Raw genomic sequence first — 22,739 nt, forward strand, 5'->3', positions numbered from 1 at the left:
AGATCAGCCCTTATCAAACTGCAGGATATTTTGGTCAAGTGATGTGCAATGAATTTCAAATATGATCTTATGGCTGTCTATGAATTTTAGTGTGTGAAAAATGTCTAAATTTACTTCAATTTGCCGGCTCCCTGTATCACGTGACAGACATCAGCCAATCACAGACTCAGTAGGAGCTGGTGCCACAGGAATTTAAAATAAAAAGCCTGTGCACAATTTGATAATATAATTAAATTGGAAAGTCTCCTAAACCTGTATGTTCTATCTGTATCACGATAATTTCATTTTGGCTTTAGTGTCCATTTAACTGCTATTGCCAGACAGACAATATCTACTTCTAAATAAAAAATGCTATTACAGATATGACATTATCTGGGTTTGATAAGAAGCACTGAGAGCCACTAAAGCAAAGTCCGTTACTGAGCAGAAGTGACAGCTGCTTCACAACAAATAGTAATAGATGACATTCTGCCCTAGCAGCTAGGATCACCATATCTCATATGTGTGTGTCACCTTTTCTCTACATTCAATAACAACAAATGCAAAACGGTCATCACTGCAATGACCACAAGTTGTAAGCAGCATTTGAAAACCATTTAAATATTAGAATGTTTGAAATGTCACTGTGCTAACAAACTGTTATCCAAAACGCGAACACTTATCAGATGGTTCAAATGACAGCGACAATCGGCATTTCAAACGCTTAGGTTACCAGTAAAATAAGACCTGCGTATTTATGTATTTTTCAGGGTTAACAGTAAGAGCCCAATTCTGTAAAGGTCGGCTATTGGGTTATATTTATACAGTGACATCATGTTCAAATTGAGCATCTATAGTTGCGTTAAGCAATAAACACATACAAATCTTGTGTATATACACATATTAACACATAACTATATATATGTACTGTATATATTCATATACATATATATTTACATTTGCTGCCCAATGCTGCACGACTTACCCCCTTTGTTGCGCTAAGTTCTCGAGCCTATGGAAGCTCGCTCTCATGAGTGCAATGCTTCCATGCAATGCAAATGCCAGGTCACGTTCCAATTACAGCTAACATTTGTGTGCACTGGTATTACTAAGTGGAGCACAAATATCACTTTCGTGAAACCGATATTTTGCGCTCCACTTGTAATCTAACTCTCTATTGGTTACAGTGTTTGTTGATCAACAGTCATTATTGTTCATTAAAGGGACAGTAAAGTCATAATTAGACATTCATGATTTAGACAGAGCATACAATTTTAAAGGGACATGAAACCCACATTTTTTCTTTCAGGATTTAGAAAGAGCATGCAGTTTTAAACAACTTTCTAATTTACTTCTATTATCTAATTTGTTTCATTCTCTTGATATTCTTTGATAAAAAAAGCATATCTACATAGGCTCAGTAGCTACTAATTGGTGGCTGCATATAGATGTCTCATGTGATTGGCTCACACATGTGCATTGCTATTTCTTCAACAAAGGATATCTAAAAAAATTAAACAAAAGAAGTAAATTTGAATGTTGTTTAAAATTGTATTCTCTACCTGAATCATGAAAGAAAATTTTGAGTTTAGTGTCCCTTTTTTTTTTTTTTTATGTCTTTATTTATTATCCAACAGGTTATACAAATTCATATGAACATATGTTAACGTAAGGAGAAATACAAAAAGAGAGAGAAAAAAAAAATACAGCTCAATTAACATAGTGCAGCACCTCACTAGGTGCTTGCAAAATAATTCTAGGTACATTAAGTTAGGCTAACCCACCTATTACTGAGACTCAATATTTGCTACACTCAATTATATGATAACCTGATGGAAAGAAGTTTTTATTTCCCCTATAACTTAAAATACAACCAATTAACAACTGACATAGAGTCGTGACTTGCCCTTCTATCAGGAAAAGCCATCCCTATTTGATGTGGACTAGAAAGAAAGAAAGAGAGAGGAAAAAAAAAGGGGGGAAGGGGTGGAATAGAAGGGGGAGGGGAAGAAAGGAAAAATGGAATGAAGGGGGAAAGTGAGTAGATTACCATATACCCAGCAATACAATTTCTGAATTTCTGAACGGATAGATTAGGAGGTCAATCTCACTCGGGGGAAAAGATTTAATAAAAGATGACCATTTCTTAAAAAATAAAATGACCTCTCGTTCTTCATTTAAGTTAGTATCCATTTGCTCAAGGATACATTGCTTTTTTAGGCAATTTTTGACCTCTGGAATACTGGGAGCCATTCCTCCCTTCCACTTTTTAAGAACTAAATATCTGGCTGCTAATATGGTCATATTAACAATTTTAGTATTGCCCAGCTGAACTTCTGGGTCCTTCCAAAGAAATATAATGTGAAATGCTTTTAATCTCGCAGAGGGAAGAGAGCATTTAGGGCAAGAGCTAAATTTGAGATTACCATAACGTGAACCCTTTTCCGGAGTAAAGAATGTCATTAATAATAATTTGATGTGTGATTCTCTCCATGTAGAGGAGAGAGTAACTCGTTTTGTTTCCAAAATTGAATATAACTAGTCTCTATGTAATCTTGTGTTAAAGCTGTGGCCCATTTAGTGGAGATCTTTTCCAAATTAGAAACACCCCTTATACAGCTCAGGTCTACGTAACTGGTTGAGATTGAAATGAGACCAGATTTAGCTAAAATGAGCCATTTCTCTATAGGCCCCTGAGACCAATTCCAGCCAAAAATACTTATTATATTAAATGCAAAATGCCTTGCTTGTAAATACGCAAAGAAATCTTTTTGGGGAAGATTATATTCCACTCTCAATGAACCGAAGGTTTTTATACATTTCCTTTCGAAATCCAGTAACTGAGAGACCTTACTCAATCCTACCCTGTTCCATCTCTGGAAGGGTGAAAATTGGAGTCCCGCTTGAAATTGAGGGTTACCTGATAGTGGCATAAATTTAGAAACCCTGTATTCTACACCTAGAAGTTTACAAACTTTCCACCAAACTTGGAGGGGACTATAGATTGTTCTCAAGAGTTTAGTGTCCCTTTAAACAACTTTCCAATTTACTTCTATTATTTAATTTGCTTCCTTCTCTTGTTATCGTTTGCTTAAAGGTTTATCTAGGTAAGCTCAGGAGCAGCAAAGAACCTAGGTTCAAGCTGCTGATTGGTGGATGCATATATATACCGACTGTCATTGGCTCACCCATGTGTTCAGTTAGAAACCAATAGCGCATTGCTGCTCCTTCAACAAATGATACTAAGAGAATAAAGCACATTTGATAATGGAAGTAAAGTTGTTTAAAAATGTACGTTCTACCTAAATCGTGAAAGAAAAAAAATTTGGATTTCATGTCCCTTTAGGGATGCCGTTTGGGAAAATGGAGATTGAATGTTGTGGCATTTATCCAGTACGACTGATTGCAATCATTTGATTTCAATAATTTTGATTTAAAACAAAACAAAACAGGTGATCTAGTTTTTCTTATATTGAAACAGAAAATCGGAAAGATTAGAATCAATCCCTATGCGTTTCACTGCTTATCAGCAATTTAACGTCTCTGTAGATTTTTGTAGCTAAATCATTTCAGAAACTTTTCTAAAAGATTGCGATCGTCCCATAGTTATATGCAAGCGTTAGCGCAATAACAACATGCTAGAACACGTTACAGCATTTTCTCGTTCCACTTCCCTGTCACTTTAACCTTATTCTGCTAAATTTCTCTATTACACCACAAATTCCTGAGGGTGCTTGTCTATTAATATCATAGACTTTGTAAACAGGTTTTATTACATTTGCCAGTAAGAATACCACTGACGTTGACGATAAATGTATTTACATGTAAATGAGTCACATAACTTGGGTCAATATATAGTTGTACCTCCCTAATATAGGAGGAGAGTTGTTTACAGCAATCTCAGTATCTGTAGACAAGTAGAGAAGGTGCAAAACATTTATCGGTGTAGTTTGAACATCATTAAAGGGACAATAACAATTTCATATGACTGCATATAATAAACACAACTATAAAGAAGTACGTACAGACAGTGATATAAAAATCCAGTATAAAACCTTATTTTAAAAGTTAGAAGCTCCCAGTTTAGTGCTGTTGATGCGGTTAGCCTGGGACACCCACTAAAAGGGGCTTAGAAGACAGAAAGAGCAGACCCCCCCCTCACCTGCAGATTAAAAGACCCATTACACAAACAGGAGCCAGCACAAATCTGTAGACCTGGGTCTACATCCGATACTTTGGGGCTTGGTTAAGAGTCTGAAAATATTGAAAATAGTTTTTAAAAAATAAGCAAAACTATACATTGTTACAAAAACACTACCAGATGGGCTATATAAATGGATCAAATACAAAACATGTATGCCAAAAAAAAAATCTAGTGTACAAAGTCCCTTTAAACCTGGAAAATCCCTGGAGCTTTTATTTTTCTAAATTAACACCAGCTAATTAACATCTGTATTAATTTCCTATCATATAAGGGGAATAAATACATACAACTCATCTTGTACTATTTTTTTCTTACTGAATGTGTGAAAGCAGCATAAAAATAACAGCCAGGGGGGGCGGAGCCAGCTCTGTATCTGAACGGTCGCATGATCCCATAGCTCCTGATATCTATTGCTTATAATGCCCTATTAGACCGTTTAGCTCAGCTAATCTGATCTCTACAAGGCACCTCATAATTTATGGTCCCTAACTGAGAAGATTGACGACTGTGAGAAATGGTTATGTGCGACTACCCGGCGAGAAATTTCAGCACTATCTGCTACGGCCCCTGAAGGCAGCCATCTTTCCACTCCATGAGGGAGCACATACACGAGTGAAGGTTTTCACACAGCTATGACTGAAAGCTGATGGACCGTGAATATCTAGAGCCGCGACTGATCCCACAGCACTAGTGCTTCACTTGCGACACCTAAATTTAGCAGCTGATTTTATAAGGTGACAAGCGAGCCTCATTGGTGTGAAGATCTCGACGAAACCAGCATGACGTTTTGCGGTGACTCTGTATCCGCCATAATACTTGTGGACATTAAAGAACATCTTAAGATCTTAGCCATGGAAGTGTCAGCATTTTTTGCCTCTAAATCCAACACCCCTGAGGTGGCTGAATATTCACCGAAGACCCAGAAGCCTCAAGAAGGGAACTCACCCTTCCAGACGAACGGCCCTGAGTCTCTTGATACCGGGCCTCGCTTCCCTCACGGAGTTCCGAGCAAGCTAACTCTAGCGGATGTGAGCGATAATACTCACCCGCTTTTGCTCCAAGCCGACATCAAGATCTTACCTGAAAATGAGCCCTTCTGCACCTTTGAGCCGTCGGTCTGGATGGCGGGTAATCCACATTATGACATCCTCCTTTTTGATCGCCATTTGCTGTCAGTGACCAGTGCAGTTAATTGCAAGCACGATCTGACAATAAAGAGCCGTGACATTTTGATGATCAGTAATCTGATCTGCTTTGCTTTAAGTGTCCCCCTCAGGGAAATCTCTATATCGCAAGTTCGGAACATGGGGTTAGCTGGATCTCACGAGACAGCTGTCAATTATTATATTGTCCGAGTGAGAGGTCCTTTTGATCCGGGAGGCTGCTTACTTTATCTTCGGCCAGATATGCAGGATATGGCTAGGAGACTGTGATGCAGCCGGACAGTTGTGACATTACAGAAGAACCAGAATGTGCAATCTAAATAGCTTTATTTCTCCCTCATGGTATGTTGCAGCCCTGACATATTGACGGGACAGCTCCTGGTCATAGACGCACATAGGATCACTAATGTAACAATGCTACTTTATGACTTGTTATTCACTGCTATGTGATGTGAAGGTAGATCTCATGCACATACCACTTATTATACGCTGAAGATTGGTGTTTCTAATGCATAAACCATTCCCCTACCAGTATTCTACTTTATCCGCCCTTACTGTCTTTTGTATGATATCTGACAGCACTTGCATTAGTTATATTTTACCTATACTGCCCTAAGCCACACTTCTATTGATACTATGTGAGAAATGTCTAATATCCTAACAAAATTTGCTAGAGTCCAAAATCTTTTATAAAATGTCTGCTGTATGTACTCCATACTTAGCATTATTCTATACATTAGGCTAACTTACTAAGTTAATATTGGATATTGTATATATAATCTGCACTCAGTTTTGTAAATGCGTAATGGGTATATCAGGTTGTCAGTATCCCTGCTGATCACCTCAGATCTATGTGTTCCCAAGTTTTATTTTTATATCTATCTGTGACAGGCTTAGATGTATACCTATATATGTTTCAGAGAAAGCAGACTAATTGATGATTGTTGCCTTACATATGTGCGTGTGTGTATATGCAGTCCACTGCTATCTGTCAGCTATACATTTATCATTGCTTTTCACTCTGATATTTTTGCTTATATACACACATTATATTGGGACTTTGCATTAGATAGCTTTACCCTATGTTTGATTGTCATTATAGTATCCCAAAAGTTATTCATGCCACATTTAATGGTGTATTTAATCCTTGGCATTTAGATGCCAAGCCATTATATCATCCTTTGAGGACCTAGAACTGTGTTTAATATGTTCCCCGAATTCCTGCCAAGGTCTATCTTCCCTATGCTCTATAAGTCAGAGTTCTAAATACTATGTACCACCTCTCCCCCCCCACATATTCACCCAATTGAGGAAATAGCTTTGTGCTTCCCCTGCTACAAGTAGTGGGTATTGTATGTAACAAAGCCCTCATTGTTTTATATAGCCACCTAAGCCTGTTCTGCTGGTTGCGGCCGGACCAGCGGATTTGGTTTTACCTTTTTCCAACAAAGAGGGGTGAAGCACAATTAAGAGTTAAATTAGATATTAAATCTAATTCTCTATAGACTTAGGTAAATCTATAACCAATAATAATCATACTATTAAAGCCATACTCCTACAGGGTGACAATGTATACATATATTTGTCATATTTAGTCTATGCCTCTCCTTTTCTCACCTATAACCTGAAATCCTATGACCGGGAGCTGGTATGTTGGTGGTCTTGCCTGCAACGTGCCACTATCCAGGTATCCCACATGGCTCCGCCCCCCCCCAACACATATCAAGAAGTAGATAACAATTATTATTTAAATTGTTTATATAAAGTTCAGCTACTTGGCTATTGTTCACCCCTAATCTTTGTGGACAAATAAGCGGTATTTATCCGCTGTCGTTATTATATTGTCATAAGTTGCTTCTATACCTTTTCCTTATTTATCTAGAATCTGATGACGGTTTATTACATATTTCATAACCTGTTTACCTACCGTATCTATTAAATAGGAGCAACATATTATGTTTTCCTATATTATGTATAGTTTTAGATAATAAATACACCTTTATATTATGTTTAATCTATCACTCTATCGGATGTATAAGTCATTCAGGATGCTTGAATTACTGAAAGACTCTTTTTGTGTTATGACATAGGAAACGAAATAGAAAAGAGGTAAACTCAGAATGTAAATGTTGTATTTCGTATTTACAGCCAATGTTTTATTAATGACATATGTGCTATGTATTATAGCAAGACGCTGAATGTATAATGTTTGATGTTCTGTATATTTGATATTACCTCAATAAAAAAACTTTGATTATAAAAAAAAAAAAAAAAAATAACAACCATTTGAAGCTTTATACCCATGCTGCTGTTCTAGAGGGCAAACACCGTATAGGGCAGGGCAGTTTCAGAGGGGGGACATTTTTACCTTTCTCTCCACCCTCAAAAGCACAATAGGAACAGGACCCACTATTTATAAATCTAGATCTATTACTCTTCTCAAGTTATAAAACTTTACTCACGTGAGATTTATCTGTGACACATTACATGAAGATAGGAGTATAGTTTTTGTTACAGCTTTGTTTTTGCCTAATATTACACAGAATGTGTAGCACTGATGCTGCAATATCGCACAGTTTTAGTGAATATGCGTGGTTGATCCAAGATTCACTAACAAATTATTTGACTACAAGTTTATACCCAGGTAAATGTAAGTCCAAGTCATTTTCCAGACTCTCCTACCAAGTGCATGATACTATAACATACTATATATATATATATATATATATATATATATATATATATATATATATATATATATATATATATATATATATATATATATATATATATATATATACAGTATATATTATTATTATCAGGTATTTGTAGAGCGCTAACAGGTTCCACAGCGCTATGAACATAAGTGATATATAAAAACAATTATAGTGGTCAAACGGGTAGAGGGTCCTGCCAAGAGTTGCACTGTTGTAGTCGGCTCTTATGAAGGTGAACTACAAACAGCTGGGCTCATAGGCTTATATGCTATGGGGTTTTAGGGGATAGCAATGGAGAGAGGAAGGTTAGTGTAGTTGTATGCGTTCCTGAATAGTAGAGTCTTTAGGGAGTGCTTGAAGCTGTTAAAACTAGGGGAGAGTCTTGTGGAGCGAGGCAGAGAGTTCCATAAGATGGGAGCCAGTCTGGAGAAGTCTTGTAAACGGGAATGTGAGGAGGTAACAAGAGAAGAGGAGAGTAGGAGATCATGAGCAGAGCGAAGGGGTCGGGAGGGAGAGTATCTGGAGACAAGGTCTGAGATGTAGGGGGGAGCAATGCAATTGAGGGCTTTATAAAAGTGAGAATTTTGTGTTTAATCCTGGAGGCAAAAGGAAGCCAGTGAAGGGATTGGCAGAGAGGTGCAGCAGATGAAGAGCGATGTGTAAGGAAGATGAGCCTGGCAGAGGCATTTATTATGGATTGTTAAGGAGCTAGGCGGCAGCTTGGGAGACCAGAGAGGACAGAGTTGCAGTAGTCGAGGCGGGAAAGGATGAGAGAGTGGATTAAAATCTTAGTTGTGTCTTGTGTAAGGAAAAGTCTAATTTAAGTGATGTTTTTAAGGTGGAAGTGGCAGGCTTTAGCCAAGGACTGAATGTGAGGAGTGAAAGAAAGATTTGAGTCAAGTGTGACCCCAAGACTTCGGGCATGTGGGGTTGGGGTAATGATGGAGTTATCAACAGTTATAGAGACATGGGGTGTGGTGATTTTGGAAGAGGAAGGGGAAAATAAGGAGCTCAGTTTTGGAGAGATTTAGCTTGAGGTAGTGAGAGGACATCCAAGATGAGATATGAGAGAGACAGTTAGTGACATGGGTTAGCACGGAAAAAGATAGTTCTTGTGGAGATGTGGAGAGAGGTAGATTTGGGTATCGTCGGCATACAGATGATAGTGAAACCTGTGGGACTTTATTAAGGAACCTAATGAGGATGTGTAGATTGAGAAGAGAAGGGGACCGAGGACAGAGCCTTGCTATATATATATATATATATATATATATATATATATATATAATATACACACATATACAGTATATATACTGTGTATATATATATATGGATACACACATATACAGTATATATACTGTATATGTGTGTATATTATATATATATATATATACACACATATACAGTATATAAACTGTACATATATATATATATATATATATATATATATATATATATATATATATATATATATATATATATACATACACACACACACATATACAGTATATATATATATATATATATATATATATACACACACACACATACATTAAATAAATATATATATATATATATATATATATATATATACATACACACACACATATACAGTATATATATATATATATATATATATATATATACATACAGTATATACATACACACATATACAGTATATATATATATATATATAGATATATACATACATTATATAAATAAATAAATATATATACACACACACATACATTATATAAATATATATATATATACACACACACACACACACATTAAATAAATATATATATATATACACAGACACACATACATTAAATAAATATATATATATATGCATCATTACAGGTACAAACGCCATAGTAGAAATCCATTCTTACTTATTTCAACAAAGTTCTTACATTTATAGCTAAGACTGTTTATCTTTATCTGTGCCCTACATAATTTATGTAGTCATGTGCTAACAGATTTACTGTGATTTCCATGCACACAGTATTGTCAAAAAACAAGGAGCAAAACAGAAACTCCAGGTAAGATATAATAAGAATTATTATATATCAGATATTATTTATGGTGTGCCTTTACATTCCATAAAAGGGACATTGTGCTCCTAAGAGTCCAATCATGCATATAAAATAATAGATATTAAATGCATTAAAATACATTTTCAAGTGAAAATAGTTAAGTAACAGGAACATTTTGTTGAATTGTTTACTGGCTGGTAAGTAAAATATTCACAGCTGTAATGTTCAGCAAAAGAGCATCCATTTTCCAAAGACAATAATACCCCCTTTTGTTTAGATGAAAATAATGCAATTGTTGAGTACAATGTCACTTTAAAGGGACAGTTTACCCAAAATGTTTCTCCTCTTTAATTTGTTCCCAATGATCCACTTTACCTGCTGGAGTGTATTAAATGGTTTACAAGTATTTCCTTTACCCTTATATTGGCATTTGAAATAGTTTATTTAGCCTGTGGTATCCCCACCCATCCTGAAAGTTTTTGGCCTTGAGGCCAAGCTGTGTTAACACAGCCAGTAGAAGAAATTACACTCCCAGTGGGTTATAGAAGAGATAAGGTAATTAAATGTTAATTTTCCATTGTTCTCTCCAAGTATTGGTAATTAGTTTATGGACAGATATAAGATAAAGAAGCAGGTATATGTACACAATGTGATAAAGTAATGATATCTGATTATACCTACAGATATAAGATAAAGACACATGTATATGTACACAATGTGATACAGTAATGAGATCTGATTATACCTACAGATATGAGATAAAGACACATGTATATGTACACAATGTGATACAGTAATGAGATCTGATTATACCTATAGATATAAGATACAGACACATGTATATGTACACAATGTGATACAGTAATGAGATCTGATTATACCTACAGATATAAGATAAAGACACATGTATATGTACACAGTGTGATAAAGTAATCAGATCTGATTATACCTACAGATATAAGATAAAGACACATGTATATGTACACAATGTGATAAAGTAATGAGATCTGATTATACCTAAAGATATAAGATACAGACACATGTATATGTACACAATGTGATACAGTAATGAGATCTGATTATACCTACAGATATAAGATAAAGACACATGTATATGTACACAGTGTGATACAGTAATGAGATCTGATTATACCTACAGATATAAGATAAAGACACATGTATATGTACACAATGTGATACAGTAATGAGATCTGATTATACCTACAGATATAAGATAAAGACACATGTATATGTACACAATGTGATACAGTAATGAGATCTGATTATACCTACATATATAAGATAAAGACACATGTATATGTACACAATGTGATACAGTAATGAGATCTGATTATACCTACAGATATAAGATACAGACACATGTATATGTACACAATGTGATACAGTAATGAGATCTGATTATACCTACAGATATAAGATAAAGACACATGTATATGTACACAATGTGATACAGTAATGAGATCTGATTATACCTACAGATATAAGATAAAGACACATGTATATGTACACAGTGTGATACAGTAATGAGATCTGATTATACCTACAGATATAAGATAAAGACACATGTATATGTACACAATGTGATAAAGTAATGAGATCTGATTATACCTACAGATATAAGATACAGACACATGTATATGTACACAATGTGATACAGTAATGAGATCTGATTATACCTACTGATATAAGATAAAGACACATGTATATGTACACAATGTGATACAGTAATGAGATCTGATTATACCTACAGATATAAGATAAAGAAGCAGGTATATGTACGCAATGTGATATAGTAATGAGATCTGATTATACCTACAGATATAAGATACAGACACATGTATATGTACACAGTGTGATACAGTAATGAGATCTGATTATACCTACAGATATAAGATAAAGACACATGTATATGTACACAGTGTGATACAGTAATGAGATCTGATTATACCTACAGATATAAGATACAGACACATGTATATGTACACAATGTGATACAGTAATGAGATCTGATTATACCTACAGATATAAGATACAGACACATGTATATGTACACAATGTGATACAGTAATGAGATCTGATTATACCTACAGATATAAGATAAAGACACATGTATATGTACACAATGTGATACAGTAATGAGATCTGATTATACCTACAGATATAAGATAAAGACACATGTATATGTACACAATGTGAAACAGTAATGAGATCTGATTATACCTACAGATATAAGATACAGACACATGTATATGTACACAGTGTGATACAGTAATGAGATCTGATTATACCTACAGATATAAGATAAAGACACATGTATATGTACACAATGTGATACAGTAATGGGATCTGATTATACCTACAGATATAAGATAAAGACACATGTATATGTACACAGTGTGATACAGTAATGAGATCTGATTATACCTACAGATATAAGATAAAGAAGCAGGTATATGTACACAATGTGATAAAGTAATGAGATCTGATTATACCTACAGATATAAGATACAGACACATGTATATGTACACAATGTGATACAGTAATGAGATCTGATTATACCTACAGATATAAGATAAAGACACATGTATATGTACACAATGTGATACAGTAATGAGATCTGATTATACCTACAGATATAAGATACAGACACATGTATATGTACACAGTGTGATACAGTAATGAGATCTGATTATACCTACAGATATAAGATACAGACACATGTATATGTACACAATGTGATACAGTAATGAGATCTGATTATACCTACAGATATAAGATAAAGACACATGTATATGTACACAATGTGATAATGTAATGAGATCTGATTATACCTACAGATATAAGATAAAGACACATGTATATGTACACAATGTGATACAGTAATGAGATCTGATTATACCTACAGATATAAGATAAAGACACATGTATATGTACACAGTGTGATACAGTAATGAGATCTGATTATACCTACAGATATAAGATAAAGACACATGTATATGTACACAATGTGATAAAGTAATGAGATCTGATTATACCTACAGATATAAGATACAGACACATGTATATGTACACAATGTGATACAGTAATGAGATCTGATTATACCTACAGATATAAGATAAAGAAGCAGGTATATGTACGCAATGTGATATAGTAATGAGATCTGATTATACCTACAGATATAAGATACAGACACATGTATATGTACACAGTGTGATACAGTAATGAGATCTGATTATACCTACAGATATAAGATAAAGACACATGTATATGTACACAGTGTGATACAGTAATGAGATCTGATTATACCTACAGATATAAGATACAGACACATGTATATGTACACAATGTGATACAGTAATGAGATCTGATTATACCTACAGATATAAGATACAGACACATGTATATGTACACAATGTGATACAGTAATGAGATCTGATTATACCTACAGATATAAGATAAAGACACATGTATATGTACACAATGTGATACAGTAATGAGATCTGATTATACCTACAGATATAAGATAAAGACACATGTATATGTACACAATGTGAAACAGTAATGAGATCTGATTATACCTACAGATATAAGATACAGACACATGTATATGTACACAGTGTGATACAGTAATGAGATCTGATTATACCTACAGATATAAGATAAAGACACATGTATATGTACACAATGTGATACAGTAATGGGATCTGATTATACCTACAGATATAAGATAAAGACACATGTATATGTACACAGTGTGATACAGTAATGAGATCTGATTATACCTACAGATATAAGATAAAGAAGCAGGTATATGTACACAATGTGATAAAGTAATGAGATCTGATTATACCTACAGATATAAGATACAGACACATGTATATGTACACAATGTGATACAGTAATGAGATCTGATTATACCTACAGATATAAGATAAAGACACATGTATATGTACACAATGTGATACAGTAATGAGATCTGATTATACCTACAGATATAAGATACAGACACATGTATATGTACACAGTGTGATACAGTAATGAGATCTGATTATACCTACAGATATAAGATACAGACACATGTATATGTACACAATGTGATACAGTAATGAGATCTGATTATACCTACAGATATAAGATAAAGACACATGTATATGTACACAATGTGATAATGTAATGAGATCTGATTATACCTACAGATATAAGATAAAGACACATGTATATGTACACAATGTGATACAGTAATGAGATCTGATTATACCTACAGATATAAGATAAAGACACATGTATATGTACACAATGTGATACAGTAATGAGATCTGATTATACCTACAGATATAAGATAAAGACACATGTATATGTACACAGTGTGATACAGTAATGAGATCTGATTATACCTACAGATATAAGATACAGACACATGTATATGTACACAATGTGATAAAGTAATGAGATCTGATTATACCTACAGGTATAAGATAAAGATACATGTATATGTACACAATGTGATAAAGTAATGAGATCTGATTATACCTACAGATATAAGATAAAGACACATGTATATGTACACAATGTGATACAGTAATGAGATCTGATTATACCTACAGATATAAGATAAAGACACATGTATATTTACACAATGTGATACAGTAATGAGATCTGATTATACCTACAGATATAAGATAAAGAAGCAGGTATATGTACACAATGTGATACAGTAATGAGATCTGATTATACCTACAGATATAAGATACAGACACATGTATATGTACACAATATGATAATGTAATGAGATCTGATTATACCTACTGATATAAGATACAGACACATGTATATGTACACAATGTGATACAGTAATGAGATCTGATTATACCTACAGATATAAGATAAAGAAGCAGGTATATGTACACAATGTGATACAGTAATGAGATCTGATTATACCTACAGATATAAGATACAGACACATGTATATGTACACAGTGTGATACAGTACTGAGATCTGATTATACCTACAGATATAAGATACAGACACATGTATATGTACACAATATGATAATGTAATGAGATCTGATTATACCTACTGATATAAGATACAGACACATGTATATGTACACAATGTGATAAAGTAATGAGATCTGATTATACCTACAGATATAAGATACAGACACATGTATATGTACACAGTGTGATACAGTACTGAGATCTGATTATACCTACAGATATAAGATACAGACACATGTATATGTACACAGTGTGATAAAGTAATCAGATCTGATTATACCTACAGATATAAGATACAGACACATGTATATGTACACAATGTGATACAGTAATGAGATCTGATTATACCTAGAGATATAAGATAAAGACACATGTATATGTACACAGTGTGATACAGTAATGAGATCTGATTATACCTACAGATATAAGATACAGACACATGTATATATACACAATGTGATACAGTAATGAGATCTGATTATACCTACAGATATAAGATACAGACACATGTATATGTACACAGTGTGATACAGTAATGAGATCTGATTATACCTACAGATATAAGATAAAGACACATGTATATGTACACAATGTGATACAGTAATGAGATCTGATTATACCTACAGATATAAGATACAGACACATGTATATGTACACAATGTGATAAAGTAATGAGATCTGATTATACCTACAGATATAAGATACAGACACATGTATATGTACACAATGTGATACAGTAATGAGATCTGATTATACCTACAGATATACGATAAAGACACATGTATATGTACACAATGTGATACAGTAATGAGATCTGATTATACCTACAGATATAAGATAAATACACATGTATATGTACACAATGTGATACAGTAATGAGATCTGATTATACCTACAGATATAAGATAAAGACACATGTATATGTACACAATGTGATACAGTAATGAGATCTGATTATACCTACAGATATAAGATACAGACACATGTATATGTACACAATGTGATAAAGTAATGAGATCTGATTATACCTACAGATATAAGATAAAGACACATGTATATGTACACAATGTGATACAGTAATGAGATCTGATTATACCTACAGATATAAGATACAGACACATGTATATGTACACAATGTGATACAGTAATGAGATCTGATTATACCTACAGATATAAGATAAAGACACATGTATATGTACACAATGTGATACAGTAATGAGATCTGATTATACCTACAGATATAAGATTCAGACACATGTATATGTACACAATGTGATACAGTAATGAGATCTGATTATACCTACAGATATAAGATTCAGACACATGTATATGTACACAATGTGATACAGTAATGAGATCTGATTATACCTACAGATATAAGATACAGACACATGTATATGTACACAATGTGATAAAGTAATGAGATCTGATTATACTTACAAGCTCAACCCATTTTACTATTTTGTGGCTTCAAAACACAAAATCAGCTAATTCATATACACAAATAATCCTTAAAAAGCAAATCTCATACATTTTATACTCTGCAGCTGGTAAAAAAGTAATTGGAAACACATTAAGGGAAAAACAATTTTATAGTATACTGTCCCTTTAAGTTAGCAAGTCATTACACCTTGAGTAATGTGCTTGCTTGCAGAAATAACTGTCAACCATTGTCTGTGTTTATTTGTGGGTTGAGATCATTTGTAATACGCCTTATTGTATCACGCAGTGTTCACGGGGTGAACATGGAATTTTCTGTTATTATCTCACAGCTCAAAGGCAATAAAATCAATGTTCACTGTCTTGGAACGTGCTCCTGTAATTCTTACCTGCTCCACTTAGCTATATGTTCCAAAGGACAGCATCACTTGATATATAGCTATATACATAGTTTAACTTCTACAGTCTCCATAATGTGTTATTCTGCCTAGTTTATTTTATTATCTTCTCTTTTATTGAGGCAAAGTATAGATGGAGAATACAAACATCAACGTGAGTAATAAGGAAATCCACAAATATAACTATGATAATTTGGTTTTACGTAAATGTCCCTTAAAAATAAATTAAAATATACGCATAATCTATGCGCCTCACATTTTTCATATTAGGATTACAATGAATGAACAAATACCAGAGTAATGAACTGATTTCGTTTTACTAACACATACAGTATGTAGAATAGTGTTAAATATGGGAAAAAGGGAAAAGAAAGAGGGAAAAAAAGAAAAAGGAATTTCTCCCATCATCTCTCTGAACCCCTTAGGTAGTATGAATAAAGATTAAAGGACCAGTAAAAACAGCAGATTTGTATAATCAATAAATGCATAATAAATAGACAATGCAATAGCACTTAATCCGAATTTCAAATATGTCTCCAACATAAAGGTCAGCTATAGATGAGACACCAGCCTCTTGCCACAGCGCAGAGTGAGAAACTGTTAAAACCCCTGTAAAAGGCCAGAAAGCGAGTGTAGGCAGCAAGAAGAGGGTAATGGCGAATGCGATCTAACAAGTTTAGACATTCCTTCATATTATTACGTTTGATAGTTTGTGTTCCCTTTGGCACTGAGGGGTATCTATGGGAGGGAAACTAAAGTGACCTTGAGAGGAAGTGAGGCTTATTCAATTTCCTTCCAGCGACTACACTGGTGTTTGACTCCCCATCGTCAAATGTGAGTCAGCATAGCAGCTTTCTTTGTAATGAAGAATGAATGGAGAGGCCACACCCCTTAGTTGATGAGGGTACTGTAATATTCTATGTGATAACCGTGGGCGTTTGACTCCCCAAAGATCATGAGGATCTGAAATTGTAATAATAAGTGTTAGGAGAGTCTTATGGGTAAGCAACATAACAGGTAAGTTAGTTTTAGTAAGAAACTCATTTTTAAAGCTGTAATCCTCAACATGAGATAGAGGTGAAATCCCATTTGCGTTGATTCAATATCAACTAAAAAACTAGCGGAGAAGAATTATCAGAGATCACCATGGAAATATATAGTTGGAAATATGAATACGTAAATGTTTTAGAGAGTGGTTAGACCATTTGAATGGAAATATCTTTTTTAAGTTGGTTCCTATATATCTTGAGGTATCCAGAAACAAACAAACACATCTTTCATATTATAATTTAGTTTATAGTTTATAGATAGTTCCCCATATTTTGTGAGGATCTGAAATAAACGAGGAAGTATGGTTATAGGGTTAGAAGATGTCACACGCAAAGAGTGCGATTTTTTGAGTATTACCAAAGAGAGGTATCCCGGAGATGATGTGATCCTGACGAATACATTCAGCGAGGGATTTGATTACTAGTTTTATAAAGTTTACATCAAATTTACTTAGTTCTCTTGGTATCCTGCATAGAAAAGCATATCTAGGTAGGCTTTGAAGCAGCAATGCACTACTGAGAGCTAGTTGCTGATTGGTGACTGCACATATGCCTCTTGTCATTCTTAAAGGGACAGTCTAGTCAAAATTCAACTTTCATGATTTGGATAGGGCATGCAATTTTAAACAACTTTCTAATTTACTTTTATCATTAAATTTGCTTTGTTCCCTTGGTGGTATTTTTGAAACCTAGGTAGGCTCAAACTGATTTCTAAACAGGGATAGGCAAGCTGTCCGTACAAAGAGACTGGTGTCCGTGACTGGCCCTTGCAGTGTCCACCACTCATTTTGCAGTGGGGAGGCCAGATGAAAACTGGTCCTTACACCACCTTGACGCACGCAGCGACATGTTTCGCAGGGTTGGGGCCGCACCCATATGACGCCGCTCAGTAGGGGGAAAGTGAGTGAAAGGGAAGAACCAGCTGCCTACAGTGCAGCCTGTGTCAACCACCGGTGAGTCGTGACCCGTCCCGATGCTGATGTCTCTGTGTAGAAGACCGCTGCCTACTCTGACAAACCTTACCTTACCAAGTAAGTAACCAACCATGATGATCATGCAATTAACATAAAGGTGGGTATGTTTGGTCAAGAGTTGCAGACTCTCAATACAACAAAAAAAAATAACAAAAAAAAGGTAAGAATTTTGAAAATATTTTATACCAGTATACCACAAGCAGTCTTTATATACATTTTATTTTAAACTTGTTTGATTAGATGACTAATTTGCACTTGTGGAACTAGACCAGGGGCATCCAATGTAAGGCTCATTTGACAGCAAAGTGCTCCTGACTTATAGAAACATAAAATGTGTCAGCAGATAGGAACCATTTAGCCCATCTAGTCTGCCCAATTTTCTGAATACTTCCATTAGTTCCTGACCTTATCGTATATCTAGTATAGCCTTATGCCTATCCCATGCATGTTTAAACTCTTTTACTGTCTCTACCACTTCTGCTGGATGGCTATTCCACCATGAATCCTCTACCCTCTCGGTAAAGAGAGTGTTTTTTGATGTTTTTAATTTGAAATGTACCTTGGTGTCCTTCACTAAGGTTTGTACTTTGGAAAATGTCTGCCACAGCCTTGGTCCGTGTCTATCCTTGTTTCTAAACCGTTGAAAACCGCTTCTTAGCTGAGAGCATTTTGAAAGTTTTGTACAGTTAGACAGTACTAGTTCATGTGTGTCATATAGGTAACATTGTGCTTACTCTCGTGGGGTTATTTAGGAGTCAGCACTGATTGGCTAAACTGCATGTCTGTCAAAAGCACTGAGATAAGGAGACAGTCTGCAGAGGCTTAGATAAATGGTAATCACAGAGGTTAAAAGTAGATTAATATAACTGTGTTGGTTATGCAAAACTGGAGAATGGGTAATAAAGGGATTACCTATATTTTTAAACAATAACCATTCTGGTGTAGACTGTCCCTTTAACTCCATGTGTTCAGCTAGCTCCTAGTAGTGCATTGCTGCTCCTTAAACAAAGGATACCAAGAGAATGAAGCAAATCTGATAATAGAAGTAAATTGTAAAGTTATTTTGTACTATCTGAATCATCAAAGAAGCATTTTTGGTATCTGGAGAACTTGTCTCCAGATACTCTCCTTCCCGTCCCCTTCGCTCTGCTCACGACCTCCTACTCTCCTCCTCTCTTGTCACCTCCTCACATTCCCGTTTGCAGGACTTCTCCAGACTGGCTCACATTTTGTGAAACTCTCTGCCTTGCTCCACAAGACTCTCCCTAGTTTTAAAAGCTTCAAGCGCTCTCTAAAGACTCTACTGTTCAGGGACGCATACAACCTACGCTAACCTTTCTTTATACCAGTTCCTCTCCTCCATTGCTATCCCCTGAACCCCCTTAGCATGTAAGCCTAAGAGCCCAACTGCTTGCAGATCACCTTCACAAGTGCTGACTACAACAGGCTCTCTGCCCATATGATCCCTATAATTGCTACCTTGTATACCGCCTATGTTTATAGCGCTGCGGAATCTGTTGACGCTCTACAAATAACCGATAATAATAATAATATTATGTCTCTTTAACTGCAGATATATACTATGTATATGTAAATCATTCAGACGTATACACTCTCCTCCCTTTTACTCATCACACTATCATGGTTTTGCACTATACAAACAATAATATTGTATTGCTTCATCCTATATTATGACATCCTTTTCTTTGTTATGTTGTAAAGGTCCTGTGCTGGGCGCTGTTATGACTGCAGGGTTTCTATATAAAAACAAATTGAGCTGTTCTTTGGTTAGCAGGTTTGTAATCTAATATCCACGCTCCGTCACATGATCACTCCCAGATTTGAGTGACAGCTACACATTACATCTGTTTGTGCTGTTCTGCTATTGAGAAGAGACAGGTTACTGCGCCTCATTCCTGACTGTTTGCACAAATCCATTACTGAACTCACACTATGCATTTTCTTCTATAATATCTTGTATGGTGCATCAAAAAGCCTTAAGATTGTAATATAAAGAAAAACAACCTTGCAATAAGCATTCATTATTTATTTTGCTCCCTTATTTTCTAATTTGGCTGAAAATTGTAAATGTTCCATTTCTGAAAACTGAAAGGGAACATGGCAGCTTCACAAGCCTAACCCTGCTGCATATCTGTGCCTAATTAGCTGTAATTATCTTATCTTTGTTTTCTGCTAAACCTAAACAGTGGATATTTTGTTAGCATAGCGACAGTGACAAGCTCTATCATCTGCAGACTTAAAGGGACATAAAACCCAAATTTTGATTCAGATAGAGAATATAATTTTAACAACTTTCTAATTTACTTCTATTATCTAATTTGTTTCATTCTCTTGGTATAATTTGTTGAAGGAGCAGCAATGCACTAATGGTTTCTAACTGAACACATGTGTGAGCCAATCACAATCGATATATTTATGCAGCCACCAATCAACAGCTAGAACCTAGGTTCTCTGCTGCTCCTGAGCTTGCCTAGATAAACATTTCAGCGAAGGATTACAAGAGAAGGAAGCAAATTAAATAATAGAAGTAAATTGGAAAGTTGTTTAAAATTGTATTCTTTATCTGAATCATGAGAGAAAAATTTTGGGTTTCATGTCCCTTTAAGTCCAGATTGGCTGGAGTTTGACCATTGAAAAACAATTGCTGCAGGTGTTAGTTCTAATAACATTCCGACTTTGCTGATATGTTAATCTATTGGAAAATATTGTAATTACAAGGTGCTTACAGTCCCTTTCAGAAAGGAAAAATTATCTGCCTATTAATCCTGAAAACTCTGTTCCAGTTTAGTTAGAGGCCCCATCATAAAAGGGGTCAAATGTTTTATTGAGGGGAGCTGAGTGATTTTGAGTGTTAGGCAAATGTAACAGATGGCAGTGAGGATGGAAGCGTAGCTATCGGCCACTGATCACACGCGCCAAATCTATAATCCAGCTGCATCTCAGCCCCCACTTATGTCAAGTGATGTCCCCAGATCCCAGCAGCTGTCTGGCTAATGAGCTGTGTAAAAACTCCTCATCTGAGTGACTAGTGGTTATGTAGTAACTATCAGCAAGGTGATTCAGTGGAAAAGGACATATGGGCAGCCACATTATAATTATTCTGCTTAAAGGACCATTCAATGCAGTAGAATTGCATAATTAACACATGCATAATAAAAAGACAATGATTTAACACTTAGGGGTCAATTTATCAAGATTCAAATGGCCACTGATGCCCCTGTTTCCTCGTGAGCATTCAGGCTCGACGGAAACAGCAGTTATGAAGCAGCGGTCTTAAGACTGCTGCTCCATAACTGGTCCGCTGCCTCTGAGGCTGCGGTCTGCAATCCGTCTGATCCTATGCGATCGGGTTGATTGACACCCCCTACTAGCGAACGATTGTCCGCAAATCTGCAGGGGGCGGCACTGCACAAGCAGTTCACCAGAACTGCTTGTGCAATGTTAAATGCCGACAGCATATGCTGTCGGCATTCAGCGATGTCTGTCGGACATGATACGCTACAACGTATCATGTCGGACAGACTATGATAAATTGGCCCCTTACTCTGAATTTCTGACAAATTATTTTTTTCTCCCATTTTCCGGCCCCCTGTATCATGTGACAGACATCAACCAATCACAGACTAGCTCAGTAGAAGTGTGTAAATAAAAAAACTGCAACATTTGATAATGGAAGTAAAATTGGAAAGTGTCTTAAAACTGCTGCCCTATCTGAATCATAAAAGTTTATTTTG

Source organism: Bombina bombina, chromosome 12, assembly GCF_027579735.1.
Source record: "Bombina bombina isolate aBomBom1 chromosome 12, aBomBom1.pri, whole genome shotgun sequence".
Lineage (NCBI taxonomy): Eukaryota > Metazoa > Chordata > Amphibia > Anura > Bombinatoridae > Bombina > Bombina bombina.